Raw genomic sequence first — 19,597 nt, 5'->3', positions numbered from 1 at the left:
TAGGCCAAATGTCACACATCACACAAACTTGGCAGTATAGCAGAGAACCCAATTAATTGTACAGTAGTAGTAAAGGGAAACTGTCAAATTTTGCAGCAAGCCAAGTGTAAGATAATTGTTCTACACAGGTTTTTATAAGTTTTAGTATTCTTGAAATTGTCCACCCTGTCTGCAATGAAGATTACATCAGAAAACGATGTATAAAATTGAATATTAAATGGCAGGTAATTTAACTGATCTTTAAAGTAAGAAAGAGGTCAGTTGTTACCTTTTTGGAAACGCATAATAAGAATTTTTGACTCTTCTTCTCCGTACTGGGAAGTAAATGTCTTGTGCCACGGTCATCTGACATTTGTTTTTCCTTTGAAAAACGAAAGTGCAGATAATACTAGATAATACGTGAAGACACCTAGGGACTCAAGAGTCCCAGGAAGCAGGCTCTGGAGAGAGATTTAAAAGATGATATTTGAATAGGCAGCTGTTTATTTCTGTGCAAAGACTGACTTTGAGTAACCAAGGTTGCAAGAGTCTCAACTCACTAATGTGAATAAAATCTACTTTTTGAGTAAGTGTTCTATATGGTTGTGTAATACTTTCCTGCTGCCAAAGAACTTTCTCATCAGTTATCTCGTTTGATGTTTCACAGTAACCTTGTGAGGTAGAGCAAATAGCAGTGTAGATAACTTCATAATCCTTTTTCCACTGTGGAAGCCCAATACCTGCAGTCCATCATAAAAGCTTGCTATGAAAACAAGATGTGTACAAGTGTAATGTGAGAAAATGAACATTCTAAAACACATACCTTGTGACTTGAGATCTAACTGACCCAGCTTTAAAAAGGCTTCCTTGAACTATAACTTAAATACAATAAAAATATGGATATACATAAGGGTATATGTATATACACCACTCCACTGAATCTTCACAACCATTCCATCAACCTGAATTTTCACCTTTGCTCGTTCATTCCCTCAGTCCTTAATCCCTTTTCACCCAAGATAAAATTTGGTCTGCTTTCTGTCATTACAGTTTTGGCTTTTTGAACATTTTGTATAAATGAAGTTATAACTTACATAGCCACATGTCTGACTTCTTTTCACACAGAATGATGATTTTTGATATGTATCTTAGATGTTGCCTTTTTAGTAGCTCCACCCATCTTTTTAAGTAGGTGTACCATTGTGTGGATATGGCACAATTTCTGTTTTGTTTTTCTGTCACTTTGTGTGTGTGTCATATATTTATACTATTGCATGTGTGTGGGTGCATGTGGAGTGCTGAATTTGATGTTGAGAATCTTCTTGGATTGATGTTTCATCTTATTAAGACAGGGTCTCTTAGTCACAGCCAGAGCTTCCCTATGTTACTAGTCTAGGCAGACAGTGTGCTATGGTGCTCCCTTTGCTCTGCCTTCTGGGGCTGGAATAGTAAGTAACAGATAATGCCTACCTGGCATTTCTGTGGGTTCCTGGGTTCTGAACTTCCTCACACTTTCTGGGCAAGCAATTTAACCATTGGTCATCTCTCCAGCCTCACAATTTGTTTATTCACTTATCAGTTGAGGATATTTGAACAATTCTGATGTGAGTATTTGCATATGAATATTTAGAAATAGTTTTTGTTTCTGGGTATAGATACTGAACAGTAGAGTTGCTTGTTCATGTGCAGAGTGTTATTTAACCTTTTTCAAAAGTTCCCAAACTTCTCCAAAAATACTTGTTTTATAGTTCCACTTGTGTGGGTATGATGTGTGTGAGGGGCATATATGTGACACAGTACAGTTGTGAAGGCCAGAAGACAGCTCTGTGGACTTGGTCCTCTCCTTTTACTTTAACATGAATTCTGGGAATGGAACTTAGGTCACTAGTGTGGCAAGTACCTTTAATCTCTGAGCGATCTCACTGGCCTCTAATAATATTTTAGTCTTTTGTTTATAGCTGTTTTGGGGGTATATAGTACTATTGAATTGTAGTTTTAATTTGTATTTGCCTAAGGTGTTGTTCAGCACCTTTTTTTTTTTTTTTTTTTTGTGATTAGGTTTTGGAATGCTTGAAATTGTGTGAGTGTGTGTATGTGCACTAATCAGCTTAAACTGACCAAAATATGTGTGTGTGTGTGTGTGTGTGTGTGTGTGTGTGTGTGTGTACATGCATGCTCACATGCTCATAGCTTAAATTGTTAAGTCACTTTTAGAAAATTTGTGTACGGGTGTTTTGCCTGCATGTTTGTATGTGTACCATGTGCATTCAGTGCCCTCAGGAGAGGACATGGATCCCACAGAACTGGAGTTAGTCATTTGTTAGCTGCTGTGTATGTGCTAGGAATCCAACCTGAGTCCTCTGGAAGAGCTGCTAGAGCTCTTAACCTCTGAGCCATCACTTCAGACCCTTAAATTATTAAATCACACAAAGGCACAGACATTGGCAACTACCTATTTCCAAGAGGCAGTTCTTAAAGCAGCCAGTAGTGGTTAGCCACAGTAGGACTTCATTATAGGGGATACCTTTGACAAAGAAACCATAAATATATTTCTGTTTTATCTTTCATGGTTACCCCTTTAGAAAGGATGGCCAGAAACTGCCACCTTCTTGCTGTTGTTCACTCTTAGGACAGCCCCCATTTAACATAGTCCTGTGGGCTTGCCTCATGTATTTCTTGAGCTGGAGATGAGTTTGAAGGATACCTTAAGATATTTTTCAGACATTGGTAAAATTGATTTTTTTTTTTTTTAATTTTCTTTCGAGATGAGGTCTTGCTATGTTGTTCAAGCTGGCCTTGAACCGACTGTAACTTACTTTGACCTCAAACTCACAGTTTTCCTACCTCTATTTGGTGGGATTATAGGCCTTTGTCACCATGCCCAGAAGTCATTATAGAATTAAAATAGTAATTTATTTAGGTCATTTAAAGAATTTGAGGAAGAAGGTACTGTCCAGAAGATTCTGCTTTGTGTTCCTTTCATTAGGCACATTAATCTGGAAGTTAAAAAAAATGCATGTAAATCTAGTAACTATATTACAGTGTAAAAAGGGTTGTTTTAGGTATTTTTGTCTAAAAACAAAACAAAATTCTAATTTGATGAAGAAGGTTATTTTAAATGTTTATAAAAAATAGTTATTCAGATGAGACTTGTCTGTGTTTTTTCCTAAGTTAATATTTTAGGATTACCATCACTGTGAGGAAACACCATCACTAAAACATCTTGGGGAGAGGAGTTTACTTGACTTAAGACTTCCATATCACAGTTCATCATTAAAGGAAATAAATAGGACAGGAATTCAAGCAGTGCAGGAACCTGGAGGCAGGAGCTTATGCAAATGCCACAAGGGAGTGCTGCTAACTGGCTTACTTCCCATGGCTTACTCAGCCTGCTTTCTTCTGGAAAGTAGGACCACCAGCCCAGGGATGGCACCACCCACAAAAGGCTCTACCCTCCCCAATCAGTCACTAAGAAAATGCCCTACAGGCTTGCCTTGACCTTATAGAGGCATTTTCTTAACTGAAGTTCCCTCTTCTCAGATGACTTTATCCAGCACAGCTAGAAACATTTACTCTCATTGTCTGTAGCAGGAATTCTGTTGCTAACTACCTCTTCATGGATCTTTCTGTGTGTCCTTCTTGTCTTTCTTCAAACTAAACTAATCTCAACACTTTATAGTATTAAGAAAAGCAAACAAACAAAAAACCACAAAACAAAAAAGGAAATTCTAACTAAATCCAAACTTTTCAACTTGACCTGCCAACTTTCTTTTGAGTTGTAGGTGATGCATTTGACCTGACTTCAGATTCCTACCCCAAGTGATACTTGTTGATATAGCTTTGAGAAACATTATCATACAGTGATTTAAAATCTTTTGGTTCTGAAACTAGACTCCTCAATTTTCAAACTAAGTTCTGGCACTTAATTGCAAAGTCTTCAGGCATTCTTTCTTTTTCTTTCTTCTTCTTCTTTTTTTTAATCATCATGAAGTCTTAGATGCAGTGCTGCTAGCTCTTTCTCACATCACTTCTTGGAAGAGACAGGGTGTACTTGAAGATTTCCAGCAAAAGGTTTAGAGAACCTGTACTGTTCATATTACCAATAAGCTCACCAATGATTATGTCCTACTGGCTTAGACCTGGACCAATGCTGAGGCATGTGGAGTCATACTGATTGTGATAGTATACCTGAAGTTAGAAATATGACCAGGTAGATGAGGTTGGGCCAGGGTCACTGGGATGAGCTTATGCACCTGTTACACCTAACCTTCTTAGAGTTGTTCTGAGGAATAAATAGATACTCAATCGTTAGCATCCCCAGACCCTCATTTCCCAGAGTTTTCCCTTTCTGCACCCCTCCTTTCTTCCCTCTCCCATGTTTCTCTTTTTGTTGTTTTGGGAGTTTTAGTGGTTTGACTAAGAAATGTCTTTCATAGACTCAGGCATTTGAACACTTGGTCCCCAGGTGGTGGTGCTGTTTGGGGAGATTTAAGAGGGTCAGCCTGCTGTAGGAAGTATGTCACTGGAGGCAGGCTTTAAAGTTTAAGTACTGGTACTCACTTCCAGTTTACTTTCTCTGCTTTGTGCTTGTTAAAGATGTGATATATCAGCTTCCTCCTCCTGCTGCCATGTCTGCTGCTTATTGCTATGCTTCCCTGCTGTGATGAACTCTTAACCCTATGGAACAGTAAACACAAATAAACTCTCTCTTCCATAAGTTTATGCCTTGTCATGGTAGTTTATCAGAGCAACAGCAGAGTAACTAATACAGGTTTGCCTTTTGTTTTGTTTTGAGACAGGCTAGCCTGTAACATATATTAATAATCCTTTTGCCATAGCCTTCTGATTGCTGGGAATGCAGGTACACACCACCAGGCCTGGCATCCTAGTTTCTCCTTTTCGTTCTTTCTAGTTTATTATTTCGGGGATGTCAGATTTCATTAGAGTCTTTGGTATTTATTGAGAATAATCTGATTTGTGTGTTTGCACATTGTTTTGAGCACTGTGGTGACAAATTTTTATTTTAAAAAAGTGTTTATGTACAGTTGTGTATAGGTCAGAGGTTGTTGATGGCAGGGGGCTTTTTCATACTTTTTTGAGACAGAGTCTTTTTTATTTTAAAAAAAGTTATCATTTTAATATACCAATCCCAGGTCCCTCTTCCCCCCCTTGACTTGCCCCCCACCCCCTTCTGATCCTCCATTCACTCCACAGAGGGGGTAAGGACTTCCTTGGGGGAATCAACAAAATCTGGCAGGATGAAGCCCTAACACCCCCCCCCCCACCCCGTCTCTTTATATAGCCTTGGTGGTCCTGGAACTCCCTATGTTGACTAGGCTCGCTTCCAACTCACAGACATCAGCTTGTTTCTGTCTCTCAAGTGCTGGGATTAAAGCCACGATACCCAGCTTCACACCTTATTTTTTGAGAAAAGGTACCTCACTGAACCTGAAGCTCACCAGTTCAGCTAGGCTGGCCATTGAGCTTCAGGAATCCACTTGTCTCCAGCTCTTCCCTCTCCCACAGCACTGAGGTTACATGTGCCAGCTACAGCATCCAGCTTTTTACCTTGGTGGTAGGGGTTAAACTGAGGTCCTTATGCTTGCACAACAGGCACTTTACCAACTGAGTCATCTCCTCATCCTCATATTTTTCTCTAAAGCTTCAGTAGAGCAGGGCATAGTGATCTATAACTATAATCACATCATTCAAGATGCAGAGGCAAGAGGATTGTTGCAGATTTGAAGCCTGGCTGGTCTACATTGTGAGTTCTGGGCCAGCCATGCTAACACCCAGTTTCAGAATACAAAAAACAAAAGGTGTAATAGCAGCTTTATTTCTCCTTTTTTCTTCTTTCTTTTCCTCTTCATGCTGGAGATGGAGTCCTAGTCCTCATACATGTTAGGCAAGTGTTCTACCGTGGAGCCACATCCCCTAGTCCTTGGCTGCTGTCTTTTTGTGATGTAATTGCATTCATTGGTGTCATAGCTTTACTAGATTTTAAGTTCTATAAGGACAATGCCTCTAATTGGTTTACTGCTCTATTTCTGGTGCCTGGCTCAAGAAGAAAGTTACCAAATGTTTGATGAATAAAAAAATAAAAATAACTGGATTGAAATACATTCATTATACACACACACACACACACACAGAGAGAGAGAGAGAGAGAGAATTCTCAAAAAACTATAAGAAATTATTAAATAAATTTTAAATTATGGAATTGAAAAAGTTCTAATTTAGTTAAAATTATTCCTATTTTGAGTTTTTGCTTGATATTATTTAATAAGTAAATTTTCTTTGCCCTTGTTTGCCAATTTAAAGAAAAATTTCATTGTTTTTCTTTTTTTAAGATTTTAAGGACAGCCCTATTTTCCAGAATAGATTATTATACCTTCTACTATAGTCCTCATTAACAATTAGAGAAGTGTATCAGTGATTTACTGGTGTCATCCCTGACATTGAGTATTGCTGTCTGAGTAAAAGAATGAATTAATGAACTAGTGGTCTCTTTTTGGTAATTTAGGGTTTAAAAATACAAGTTGTTTTAATGAATATGTTTTTCTCCCTGCTTGAACATTCTAGACCCTTAGGCCTTGTATAATTGTCAACTGAACCTAGTGGGGAGCTGGAGCTGAAGTGTAACCTAGCTTTGTAAGGACACCTCCAGAGCTCCAGAGACCTGTTTCCTTGTAAACACACTGCCTAATACAGAGGTATTTGACACAGTAGCATTCTATTCCAAGCTATTCCAAATGTGGGTGGCTGCTTCATATGCTTCTCCTACTCTCTAATGTAGTGGTTGGAATGACAGGGCTAGAAGAAAAATTTGTAGGTGGGGTAATGAACTCAGTTTATACTAATCAATGCTGTATTTGGAGGATGGGGCTTTGAGGTTTGTTAGCCTGCTTTTCTATCTCTATAGTCTTTATATAATTTTTTAAAAAATTTCCATTTATATTATGAAAATGCAGATTGTGAGGTAATGAGAAAGTGGATCAAGTGTGGCCTGTTCATAGAAACTATAAGTTTTTATATTTTGGATTAATTCTTAGTTTAGAAGCCATAAACTATACATCTATAACAATGTAGAAATATAATAGAAATTATCTGTGAATAATCTATTTGTTTAACTTTTTAACAAAGAAATACAAGATTTTGCAAACCTAAAAATTCTGCTTTTTATACTTGCTTGGAAGTCTGATAGTTACAGATTTCTAGATTGAAGGACTAGGGAGATGGTCAGTGAAGTGCTTGTCACGCAAGTCGTGAAGGCCTGAGTTCATGTATACCCAAAACCCTTATAAAAACCTGGGGTCAGTAGCATTTCCTTGTAATACCATCTTTGGGGAGATGATGACAGGAAGGTCCCTGGAGATAGCAGAACTGGTGAGCTTCAAGTTCAAAGACATTATCTCAAAAAATAAGGTGGAGTTAGGTAGGGCTGTTATGCAGAGAAACACTGTCTTGAAAAACTAAAAACAGAAAGTAAGGTGGAACTCTATTGAGGAAGATACCAGGTGCCAACCTCTAGCTAGCCGGCACACATTTGAACACATATACTACACACACACACACACACACACACACACACACACACACACACACTCACCACCCTCCCACTCCCACCACCACAACAACAACTCTAAATTGAAATAATTTTAACCTAGAAATTCAAAGACATTATTTGATTATCTTATAACTACCACTATTGTAGCTGAAAATCAGAAAAGATACTGGATTTTCTTCTGGAAATTCTGAATAATCTACCTTGGGTTTTGGGGGAGTGTTATACAAATTAATTTGCTAGTATCCATCCTTTCAGTCAGAAGCATTTAGTTCTAGGGAATGTTCTTATGTGATTTTCACAGTTCTGTCACTTCTTTTTGTACTTTGTTAGTAAGATTTCAAGTGGAGCTTCCTTTATTGAGCCTTTGGGTTTCTTTTTTCTTTTCTTTTTTGTCATGCCAATTTCTGTCAGATCAGTTTTATATTGTACTTCTAAAATATTTCATAAATAATATTTCGTAGTAAATTATGCAAGTATGCTTTAATTTCAACTATCATATTTTTAATTTCCAAGGGCCTGCTTCTTCTTTCTCTGAAGTTCTTTTTGACCTTGAGTGTGACATTTGACATTTTCTAAAGCAAGTACACATGGGTTATATGTGAAGGCTGAGGCTAAGACAGGATGAAGAAGACAAACTTGACAGTAGACATTTACCAGCAATTCATTTTCTTTTTATTTAATTTGCTAATGTTGTAGAATCCTTGCACTGCTAAACCATGCCTGATAATTCAAAGAGTGGTAGTGTAGGTAGATTGAATCACTCCCCATACAGCTCATTTAAACTGTTTATTTCTGTTTATTTTGCAATGCTGGGATTGAACTCAATATAGAGTAGGTAGGCACTGTACCATTGTGACACACCCCTAGCCCAATTTATGAACATTTTGATATATCCACAGTCTTTTGTTTGTTTGTTTGTTTTTGAGGAAACAGGATTTCTCTGTGTAGCAGACCTGGCTGTCCTGCAATTCACTCTGTAGACCAGGCTGGCCTGGCGTCGAACTCAGAGATCCACCTGCCTCTTCCTCCTGAGTGCTGGGATTAAAGGCATGTGCCACCACTGCCGAGCCTCACAGTCTTTTTTTATTTTTTTAAATTGTATTGGACATGGTAGTGCTTGTGATCCCACTCAGGAGCCACTATCTCCATAGAAAGCTGTAACAGAGTTATAATTTTAATCTTCTACAACAGTGTGCTATTAATTATCAATAGTAACATGGGATACTTAACATATTTTCAAGGTACATTAGTATAAGTTATAAAAGATTAGAAATAAAGGGTTAAGATAATAAAATATCTAGACAGCAAAAAGAAAGCTGGTATAGCTCCAGTTGTATCATATAAAACAGAACGTAAAACAAAACATTACTAGCTGGACAGTGGTGGTACACACCCTTTAATCCCAGCACTTGGGAGGCAGAGGCAAGTGAATCTGTATAAGTTTGAGGCCAGCCTGGTCTACAGAACAAGTTCCAGGATAGCCAAGACTATACAAAGAAACCCTGTTTTGAAGAAGAGGAGGAGGGGGAGGAGGAAGAGGAAAAGAGAAGGGAGTAGGGAGGAAGGAGGAAGAAGGAAAAAAACCCAAAATTACTTATGGTAAGCACAGTTTTATTTGCTAGTCAGTTGTAACATGTCTTAGAATTACACAATCTGGTATGGTGACCCATGCTTTACTCTGGAAATAGAGGCAAGAGGATCTCTTTGAATTATAGGACTACCAGGGCTACATAGAGAGAACTTACCTAAAAAACAAACCAATGAAAAGAACCAAAATAAATAAAATAGAAATATATAAAACAGAAGTGGGTGCTGGAGAGATGGCTGAGTGGTTAATAGCACTGGTTGCTTTTCCAAAGATTCTGAGTTCAATTCCCAGCAACCACATGGTAGCCCACAACCATCTATAATGGGATCTGATGCTTTCTTCTGGCATGCAGGCATACATGCAGACAGAGCATTCATACCTTAAAACAACAACAAAAACATTAAAATGGATAAAATGGCATGACTACTATTATGATAGGTGATTTTAGACATTCTTCTCTTACTTGTTGAAGATGCAGTAGCAAAACAATTTGAGACTACAAATTTTTGTAGAGGTGGGCATGATGGTACCTGGTCATAAAAACCAAAAAGTAACAAAACTCCTAAAAACAAAACAAAACATTTATTTGACGTACATACATGAGTTGAGTGCTCTACTTAATGTTTTTAGAAAATAAATCCAAAGAAAATAGAAGCAGTTAAGTTGTAGGAATCAAATTTTAATGAACTAGAAATGATTGCATAGGAGAGAATTAAAAGAAAAAAACTGAAAATGACTTCTTTGAAATAGATGAACTTGCCCACCCTACCCCCAAAGATGATGCTTAGGTAAATAATCATAATTTTAAATGAAACTTTGCTACAAATAAGAAAAGGTAAGAGAATATTGTTTTAAGTTTTTAAAAATTATTTTTAATTGTATATTGGGAATGGGGTATGTGCACATTAGTACAGGTAGCTGGGAGTGTGGAAGCTGAACCTCCAGTTACAGGTAGTTGTTAGCTGCTTAATGTGAGTAAAGTATATACTCTGAGGTGCTGAGCCATCTCTCTAGTGTATGTTGTTAGTATTTGTAATATTCATTTAGTACATTCATTCCAGGCAGAATTTTGAGGACCATAGAGAGTTGTACTCACTAAATTACTCCTCAAGACAACTAAACAAACTGAATAATAGCCTCATTTTATAGATGAGGGAGCTCATCAGAAGCACTCAGAAATTAAATAATTTTCTCAGTGGTAACACAGTGGTTCTCAACCTTCCTTGTGTAGTGGTGATCCCCAACCATAAAATTATTTTCATTGATGTTTCATAACTGTAATTTTGCCACTGTTATGAATCATAATGTAAATATCTGTGTTTTCCTATGGTCTTAGGTAACCCCTGTGAAAGGGTCGTTTGACCCTCACAGGGGTTGTGACCCCACAGGTTGGGCATATGCCACAAGGAGAACATGGCTTGCATCTTTTGAAATGCAAGCTGGAGTTTAATCCATTTTTTTGGCATATAATAAGGATGGAAATTAACCCAACTGTGTTTTTTTTAGAGGTGTGACCTTAAAGAGGTAATTAAGATATTAGATAAGATGATCAGACTGGAGGCTACACGATTGGACATTAGTAACTTTATAAGAAGAGAAAGAAAAGATCAAAGGAGCTTCACTGTGTACTCCCTGCCCCTTGCCCTGCACTGCCTCGGGACTCTGCCCGCAAGAACCCTATCACTACCTGAACTGTGAACTTAAATAAATCTTTCTCTTTATATTTTATCCAGTGATACTAACAATAGAAAAAAGAACCAATATAGAAAATTAGAATATAGGTTGGTTTTAAGTTTGGGTGTTTCTTGGTTGAACCTATGGCAAGTTACTAAATTTCTGTGCCTCTGTTTCTTAGTCTGTTAAGTGAAATAAGACTTCATCACTTTGTTAGAAGGATTTATCTAACAGTCTTTCAGCAATGCTTGAAATATTGAACTATATGTAATTGTTATTGATTAAAGGAGAAAGCCTACACGATTAGTCAGTTGTTACAGACTTACTTATTTGATAAAACTCAGCTTCCATTTGTTGATTTAAAAAAGCTTGTAGTAAATTTAGAAGGATGTTTTCTTAACTTTGGATAGATTAAATGTATCTACCAAAACTATAGCCAGCTTATTTTGGTAAAGAGTGGTATACACATTGACATTGGCTGGCAAAGACCAAAATGTTGGACCAGTACCAGCTATTAACAAGAATATGGAGCAGTGAGAACACTTGCATAGTCCTTATAGCAGTATAAATTTGTACAGGCATTTTGGAAAGTGATCTGGCTTTGTTTAGTGAAGTAAAAAAAAAAAAAAAAAAAAAGCTCATAGCCTAGTCTCCAAGATAATTGTTTATTTCTTGCAGGATTTTCATGTGCATTTTTATATTATCTAACTCTTGGATACTGCCACAGTACCGTCGTTGTGGCTGTAAATAGCATTCACATGTTTTCTGTCTAGACCTAAGATTAGAAGGGTAGTGTGAGTTCTTCATGTGCAAACAGTCCAATCCCTAACACCTTTGTGAAGGAAGCTGCCTTAGAGAGTAGCAGCCAGAAGAAAACTGTGTTAAGCTCTTGTTTAGTTTATTTCTTCCTTCCTTCCTTCCTTCCTTCCTTCCTTCATTTTTCTCTTTCTTTCTTCCTCCCTTCTCTTTTTCTTCTTCTTCTTTATTTTTTTTTCCCATTCCCCTTTCCTTCCCTTCCTGTCTTTTGTCATGTTCTGGTTAGTTTATTCCAGTATACACTTCCCTGTGTGTAAAGAAATTTTGATTGTGTGACCACGAGATAAATGTGGAGAATGTTAACAGGAATACATACAATGTGATTTCTAGGCTGTAGTGTAAAGATTTCAGAGTAGGAGGGAGGATCATTGTCTCTATAGTTACAGAATCCAGTTAAATGACTGTAATGACTTGGTATATTATTTTCTTCTTGTCTGATAAATTGGCCAGGAGATGCTTTTGATTTATATATTTTTCTGTTTTTCATAGGGGGCAGAAATTTGGTTTCTTATTTTATGACTGCTACCTTACTTTGGTCTCGTTTTACTTTTACATTATACTGGCTCTCTGGGATCCACTGTACCTTATAAATATACTGAGATGGCTGATGGTATAGCTTAGTGGTAAAGCAAATACTTCACATGCATGAGTCCTTGAGTTCAATCCCCAGCAATTACCTCAGTGGGATAATGTGCTCCCCAGGGGCCATAGACTTGTCTAACAAAAACTCCGGTGTTAGACAAGTGGTTATCTTTCTTAGAGCTGTTGATCAGAGGGGGTTCAAGAGACCCCAAAACAATAACAGTCTATTTCCATTGTTCTCGGTTGCTTGCCAGAGCATCAAGACCCTATTGCTGAAGACGCTACACACTTTGGTTACAGGAGTTGGAGAAATGAAACTGATATTGACATGAAAGCCTTCTCTCTGAGGATTAGCTCTCATTTGTCAGAAGGTACTCTGCAAGCTGCCAAGGGAGAAAAGTTGCCAACAGTCCCTACCCACCTGAAAAGCCTGAGAATCATCACAATGATGAGACTGGATCAGTAGGACATCTCCAATGGCACAATAATAGTATTTGTATCTTTGGGGCAACTAACACCTGTTTAATTGGACCTAAAGTCCACTCAACTGGAGGTAACTCATGACTGATACTGTAAACCTAGCCAAGAATCCATAGCTGGAAAGGTTAGTCTTATAGGAGAGCCTACTATCACCATATTACTAAAGTAATATAGTTTCCAACTGCCTTCTGAATATTCATCCTTATATCCATAAATAAGTGCAGCTCTTATGTCTTTTCAAAGAAGCTTATTTTTGTAGCAAATGAGGACAAATAGATCCACAACTGATCAAAATTTAGAGAGTGACAGTGCAGTGCTAGCTTGGAGTTTCTATTGTTGTGATAAACTATGACTATAAATTAGGGAGGAAAGAATATTTATTTCACTTGCACTTCCACATCATCCATCACTGAAAAAAGTCAGGGTAGGGAATCAAGGCAGAACTGAAGCAGAAGCCATGGAGGAACACTGCTTACTGGCTTGCTCCCCATGGTTTGTCATCGTGCTTTCTTATACCATCCAGAACCACCATCCCAGGGGTGACACCATTTCTAGTAGTTGCATGGCCCTTTTCTTCAACCTTTAATCAAGATAATATCCCACAGACTTGCTTACAGCCAATCTGATGCACTCTTTTTCTCAATTGAGGTTCCTCTTTCCAGGTAAATCTAAATTGTATCAAGTTAACAAAACACTAGTCAGTGAGAGCACAGCCCCAAACAACATCTGTAATATACCCCCTCACTTAGGGCTCAGGGACCATCTTAGAAGAGGGGTTGGAAAGATTATAAGAGCCTGAGAAACAAGATAAATAGTGCATGATAGTTTCTTCTGGACAGGGATATTGCTTCCATGAACTCTCAATAACATGACTGCCTTAAAGACCTACAAAGATCATACCAGTCTACATGTTAGCTGTGAGGAAAATTTCACAAGGTCCTGTATCTAAATGAAGACCTATAGGCAGTCAGTGATTGCTGAGGGAAGGAGAACTTGTTTTTGTTTTTGTTTTGTTAGTTTCTTTGTTTGCAGAAAAGAAACTCCACTCCTAAATGATCAATCCTCAGCCCTAAACACATGCAAATAAAGGTAGCATCAAGTGTGTGTGTGTGTGTGTGTGTGTGTGTGTGTGTGTGTGTGTGTGTGTGTGTGTATATAGAGGACTTGGAAGTAGAAGGAAGTAAGAGAAGGAAGAAATACAGTGTACTTGTATATGAAATCTTCAAATTAAGATGTAGGAATAATAATTATATAATTGTATCTATATTGTTACATACATACTATTAATTCTCAACTCCTAGTATTTGTGTTAAAACTACCAAGGAAGCAAAGAAAGGTTTTTATTCCTGGCTCTCCTTCAAACTAGTTATACCAGCTGGAGTTTAGAATCAGTGGTCTAGAACAATAAAAAAATAAATAAAATGGTATGGTAGGGTGTTTAAGTGGGTAAAGGAGCATGCTTCCATGTCTGGCCACCTTAGTTCAACCTCAGGACCTGCATGGAAGGAGAGAACCAACTTGTGCATGTTGCCCCCCCTAACCTCACACACTATATACACACACACACACATTAAATAAATGGAGTAAAAAGAATAGAAAATAAGGTAGGAAACAAAGATGGTGCCTTTAAACACTGTTGGGTCCGGTGATGACAGGTCCCATTCCATTCCCCAAGAAAAAGGAGGAGAAAAGAAATGAGCATTATAACTGATTACTTTTGAGATAATGGTAAAACCCATGTTCTAGAGAATTAGATCATGTTTACCTTATAGAATTTGAACTAGTTCTAGGTACCATACGTTGTATAGAAATTAGAACTAGTTCTAGATCTGGTTCTTCTAAACTAAGATTTTTATTTTTTTGGTGCTCATCCCTTTTTCAGCTAATTAGCTCCTGTGATGTATCTTTATTCTTAGATTTTTTTCTTTTAAATCAGTATTATTGAAATAAGATGTATTTAATAAATAAAATGTACACTTCTAAATACAAAGTTTATTATGTGTTTTTATTTTTCATATTTTATGATGCTTTGATATTTCAGACCTTACTTATCTTTGGAAACCACCTCTCCCAGAACATGCATGCATGCATGCATGCTTGTGTGAATATATGTATATGTATGTGTATATGTGTATACATATATATGTGGATATGTGAGGTATTTTTGTGTATAGCAGAGAACTACTTTATGGGGAGTATGCTTTTCATGCGCAAACAACTAAGTTCAAGGCTAGCCTGGAGTACCTAGCTCAAGAAATTCTATTTGAAAAACCAAACATTATCAACTTCCTTCTCCATATATGCAAACAAGTTGAACCTTACTCCCCAGTTCCTCCTTTTACCCTGGGTCTCTATTCTGCTGTAATTACCCCAGGCCAGGTATTACAACTTAAGATCTTTGGCCATACTCTGGAGACCACTGAAGTTCCTCAAACTAGCCAGCCTCGCCTTAGCTCATTCTTCCCTATGGAAGCCACATTAAAGGGCCTGGGCACTTTTCTATGTCTTGCCACCTTATTCACCCTGGCATTTCATTTGCTAAATGGAAAAAGTTGATATTCCTCTCATTTTTTGGGAGCCCTTGAGCATAAACTTTCCTTCATTATAATCCTTTCTGTGTCTATTTCTTTATCCTAACCTTACTTAATTGAAACAAATTCTCAGTTACATTTTAAAACAGTATACAGTGGGTCTTCAAAGATGGCTTAGTCAGTAAATTGCTGCCTCACAAACGTGAAGACTGAGTTTGATCCCCAGCACCCATATGAAAATGGTTTGTGTGGCGATGCACTTGTATTCTCAGCACCAGGGAAACAAGGTTGGGTGGGTAGATCCTGGGGCTGGATGGATACCCTAGTTGGTAATCTCCAGGCCAAGAGAGACAAGTCTCAAAGAAGGTAAACAGCATTCTGGAGGATAACACTGAGGTTGTTCTCTGGCTTCCAAATACACGCATCACATATGCATTCACACACATGAGTATACACAACATACATACATGTTCACATACATGTGAACAAGTACACACATGTATTAAAAAACAAAATAAATCAAACCTGTAGCAACCACTGCAGTCATGACAGAATTGGTTACCTCTAAAGCTCCTCATTATTCCTTTGTAATTAAATAACCACTTTTGTTTTCCCCCCAAGAAAATCTATGGTCTGATTTTTCAATCACTATAGATTATTTTTACCTATTCTAAAATTTTATGCAAGTAGAAATTTTTTCTTTACTTCCCTCTAAATACTCATGAAAAAAATACTCTTTTTTGTACTTCCTGATCATCCAATACTGTTTTTTTGGAAAGATGTTTTTAGTATCTTCTTAGTTTTTAAAAACATATCTCTTATATTGATACATTATAGCTTATAGGAAGTTTTCTGCGAGTTTTACAGAGGGAATAATTAATAAAGTAGTCAAGTTATTCTATACTTGAAGGTAGTATATGATTATGCACAATTTTAAAATGGATAAATTAAGAGATTTTTACTCTAATAGTCAAAGCATAATGATCTGTACATAAGATGTTTAGTAAATAAGAATGCTTGCCTGAGGACTTAATTTTAGCTATTAATAAACCGGAAAACATTTAAAATTCATTTGGTACAGAGGGTCCAAAACAAGACCTTCAACCCCAAGAAACCTAGTATCTAACGGCTGAGATTCTGTGCATATTTTAAGACGGCATAGTGCTTTTCATCCTAGAGTGAATCACCTGGACTTCTTTACAAATCCTTTAAATGTTTGTACCTGAATTCATTCTCAGTCTTCTAGGATAGGCTTTTGGACATGTGACTGTTTTGGTTTGTAGGTCTCCAGGCAGGTTTTGAGGTGCCACTCTAGTAACAGTCATGAATTATATTTGCCTGTTTGCATATTTGACAACTCAGTGGTTCTATAAAATAAGTAGTTTTGTGTATGAGGAAAACAAAGTTAAATGCATTAAGGTCTTTCCTTTACAAATGTTATGTACAAGAAAAATCTACAAAATATTTTTTAAAAATTTGAAATATATCTATAAATAAATAATACTCAGTAAATACTGAGCTGTTGCTCTGACAGATTAGGAAAAGTAATTGTCTCTGGTAAAAGTTGTAAAAACAAATTGTGTTTTGTATGGTAGTGAGAGAGTAATGGTCTCATTTATTTTGGAAGCAGAGGCCGGGTGAAATAATCACAGAAGCACGCTATGCTGCTCTTTGGAACATTATTTGAAGTTACTTTCAATTTAATTTGTTTCTATGTCCATAATTAGGAGATGGATTAAATAAGTCATGTACATAGGGTTTTGTAATTAGATTGATTAGGTAAGTTACATAAATTTATTAAAAGATTGTATGATATGTTTTGGTAGAAATTTCCACATGTATTGTTTTAAAGAAATTTCAGGACAGTTCTTTAATGTAGTCTTGCTTTTGTAAATGTGTGCATGTTGACTTTATAATACTTGTCAACTTGTAAGAAAAAAAATCTAGAATTAAACACAACAGTGTTATGACAGGTTATGTCAGGGAGATGTAACCACACAGAGATATGGATTTTTTTTCACATCTTATATTTGTTCATTGTTTGTAATCTCCCTGGTAAAGTCTCTTGCTTGTGTAATCAAAAATATGTAAATACAAAAATAAAACTTGATTAATACTAACAAAATTAGTAAGTGACAGAGTGACAATGTTTTTAGAGAAAATTTCCAATGTAATATGAAGTTTAGTTGATTTTCAGTAGAAAAACATTTAATTTTCTTCAGTGTAGAACTTTATTATTGTAGAAGAAAGTGTCCAGCTAATAAATTTGTACTTAGTACCAAGTAACTGTTACTCAGCTCAAGAAATAGAGTATTGCCTTCCTTTCTAAAGTCCTAACTTACCATGACCTCACTGCCCTAACTTAAAACACTGGGATAAAGTTTGCTTGACTTTGAGATTCATATAGATTCTTACATGTACACTTCCTTGTCTGGCTTTCTCCCCTCCTCCCCTCCACATGGTATTTTAATTTATCTATATAGCCCAAATGGTTTAGTTCATGTGCTTTAATTGCTGTAGCACAATATTTCTCAATGTCAGTGCTGTAGGCCTTGGGAAACATAATTCTCTGTTGTAAGCTTCTTTTTGTACATCTCAGGGTGTTTACTGTCATCCCTGATGTCTAGCCAATTGTCACAACCAGAAATGTCTTCCCACAAATGTCTCCTGGGCACACAGTTATCCCTAGTTAAGCACTAAAATAATGAAGATTTCTGTTTTATGAACATAATTTCTTTACCTACATGATTGTTGAAGAATATTGGGATATTTTTAGATTACAGTTATAATAGTAATAATGCTGTGAACATTTTTGTGTAAGTTTTAAAGAGAAAGTACATGTACATGTTTGTTGGAATATTTAGCTCAAATTGAATTTACAGGTCATAAGATAGAATTATGTCTAGGACTTTTAACAGCTTCTGCTATATTATTATTATTGTTATTGTTTGAGGCCAGATCTTGCTGTATAGCCATGGCTGGCCTGAAATTAGTATCTAGATCAGATAGTCCCAAACCTGGGAAGTCCTCTGCCTCTGCTTCCTGACTACCTTGTTGTTTTGACCCACTATTTTACTAACTGGTTGTGATGATTTTTATCCAGCCATGTAGAGAGCTCAGTTTACTCTACACCCTCATAAGGCTTGAATTTGAATTCTAAGCTTTTAAACATTGTGGTTTGTTTATTTAGTTTTATTCTTTCATGTTCCTGTATATGTGAAGCATAGGCGATACCTTTTCTGGATAGATACAGGCATGAATTCTGGCCTCTACTTTAATGTCTTGTGATCCTGCTGTCATATCACTCAGCTCTGGCAGTTAGGTAATTTGTGACTCATCTTGGCCTTCTCATTCCAGTGTCAAGAACAAGGCCTCTGTCCCCACCAAAGTTCATGAGCTTTTAGACGTCTGTGTTTTCATAATGTTGGGGAGATTCAAACCTTGGTATACCTGTCAAACCAAAAGCCAGTAACAAAATTTCTGAGATTTACTGGAATTCTCTTCAAGCTTTATCATTCAAATAAAACTTGGTAATCATGTGTAATTTTTAAAACTTTTATATTGTGATTTTTACAGAAATATGTTTGCATATCCCTTAAATGATTTGCATGCTGAATGTAGATACGCCTTTCACATTTATTAAGGCATATATTACTGTCACTGTTCATCATTGTCAGGAGGTCATTATTAATTGGTTACTAATGAAAAATGATCCATGTATGCATATCTAATATATATAGATGGATAAAATTCAAGCAACATGAATATAACCACTATAAAGTAAACAGTTCAGTGGCATTTGGTATATTTATGGTATTAGGTAACTGCCCTCATATCTAGTTACAAAACACTCTCATTAGTCCAAAGTAAAACTCCTGCATTTAAGAGTTAATCTATTTTCTTTCCCTCAAAGCATTCTGGCAGTTACCAATCCCTGTTACCTCTCTGGATTTACCCATTTTGGATATTACATATACATAGAGTGCTGTGACCTTTTATGTCTTGACTTTTTTTTTGGCTGACTTTATATCCATTGTTCATCCATGTTGTAGCATGCTTCAGTACTCTACTTCTAAAACTGAATGTTCTGTATAAGTCTGTATATACCCAGTCACTGGTAAATATTGGGATAACTTTCTACCTCTGGTTTTTGTGACTAGTGTTTCTGTGAACATGCAGGTTCACACTGTTATTAGAGTGGTGTGAGTGTTGCACATGGTCAGATGCATAGAGTTACTAATTACCACCAGTGATGCAGAACAATTCCAGTGCCCTAAATAAATCTCTGATTCCACCTCTCAACTTTTAAATAGATCCCTTGTTTGTCTCTAGCTGTTGCAATTATTGGTCTCTTCTCTGGCTTCATGGCAGCAGACAGTT

At 36.7% G+C, this 19,597-nt stretch overlaps 1 protein-coding gene across 2 annotated transcripts in view; it reads left to right on the top strand.

Moving 5' to 3' along the window:
- Fnip1 (folliculin interacting protein 1) overlaps positions 1–19,597 on the top strand; it is a 79,426-nt gene that overhangs the window by 1,025 nt on the left and 58,804 nt on the right. The window lies entirely within an intron of this gene.

Source organism: Phodopus roborovskii, unplaced genomic scaffold (assembly GCF_943737965.1).
Source record: "Phodopus roborovskii unplaced genomic scaffold, PHOROB, whole genome shotgun sequence".
Classification (NCBI taxonomy): Eukaryota; Metazoa; Chordata; class Mammalia; order Rodentia; family Cricetidae; genus Phodopus; species Phodopus roborovskii.
This window is presented reverse-complemented; position numbering and strand designations above follow the sequence as displayed.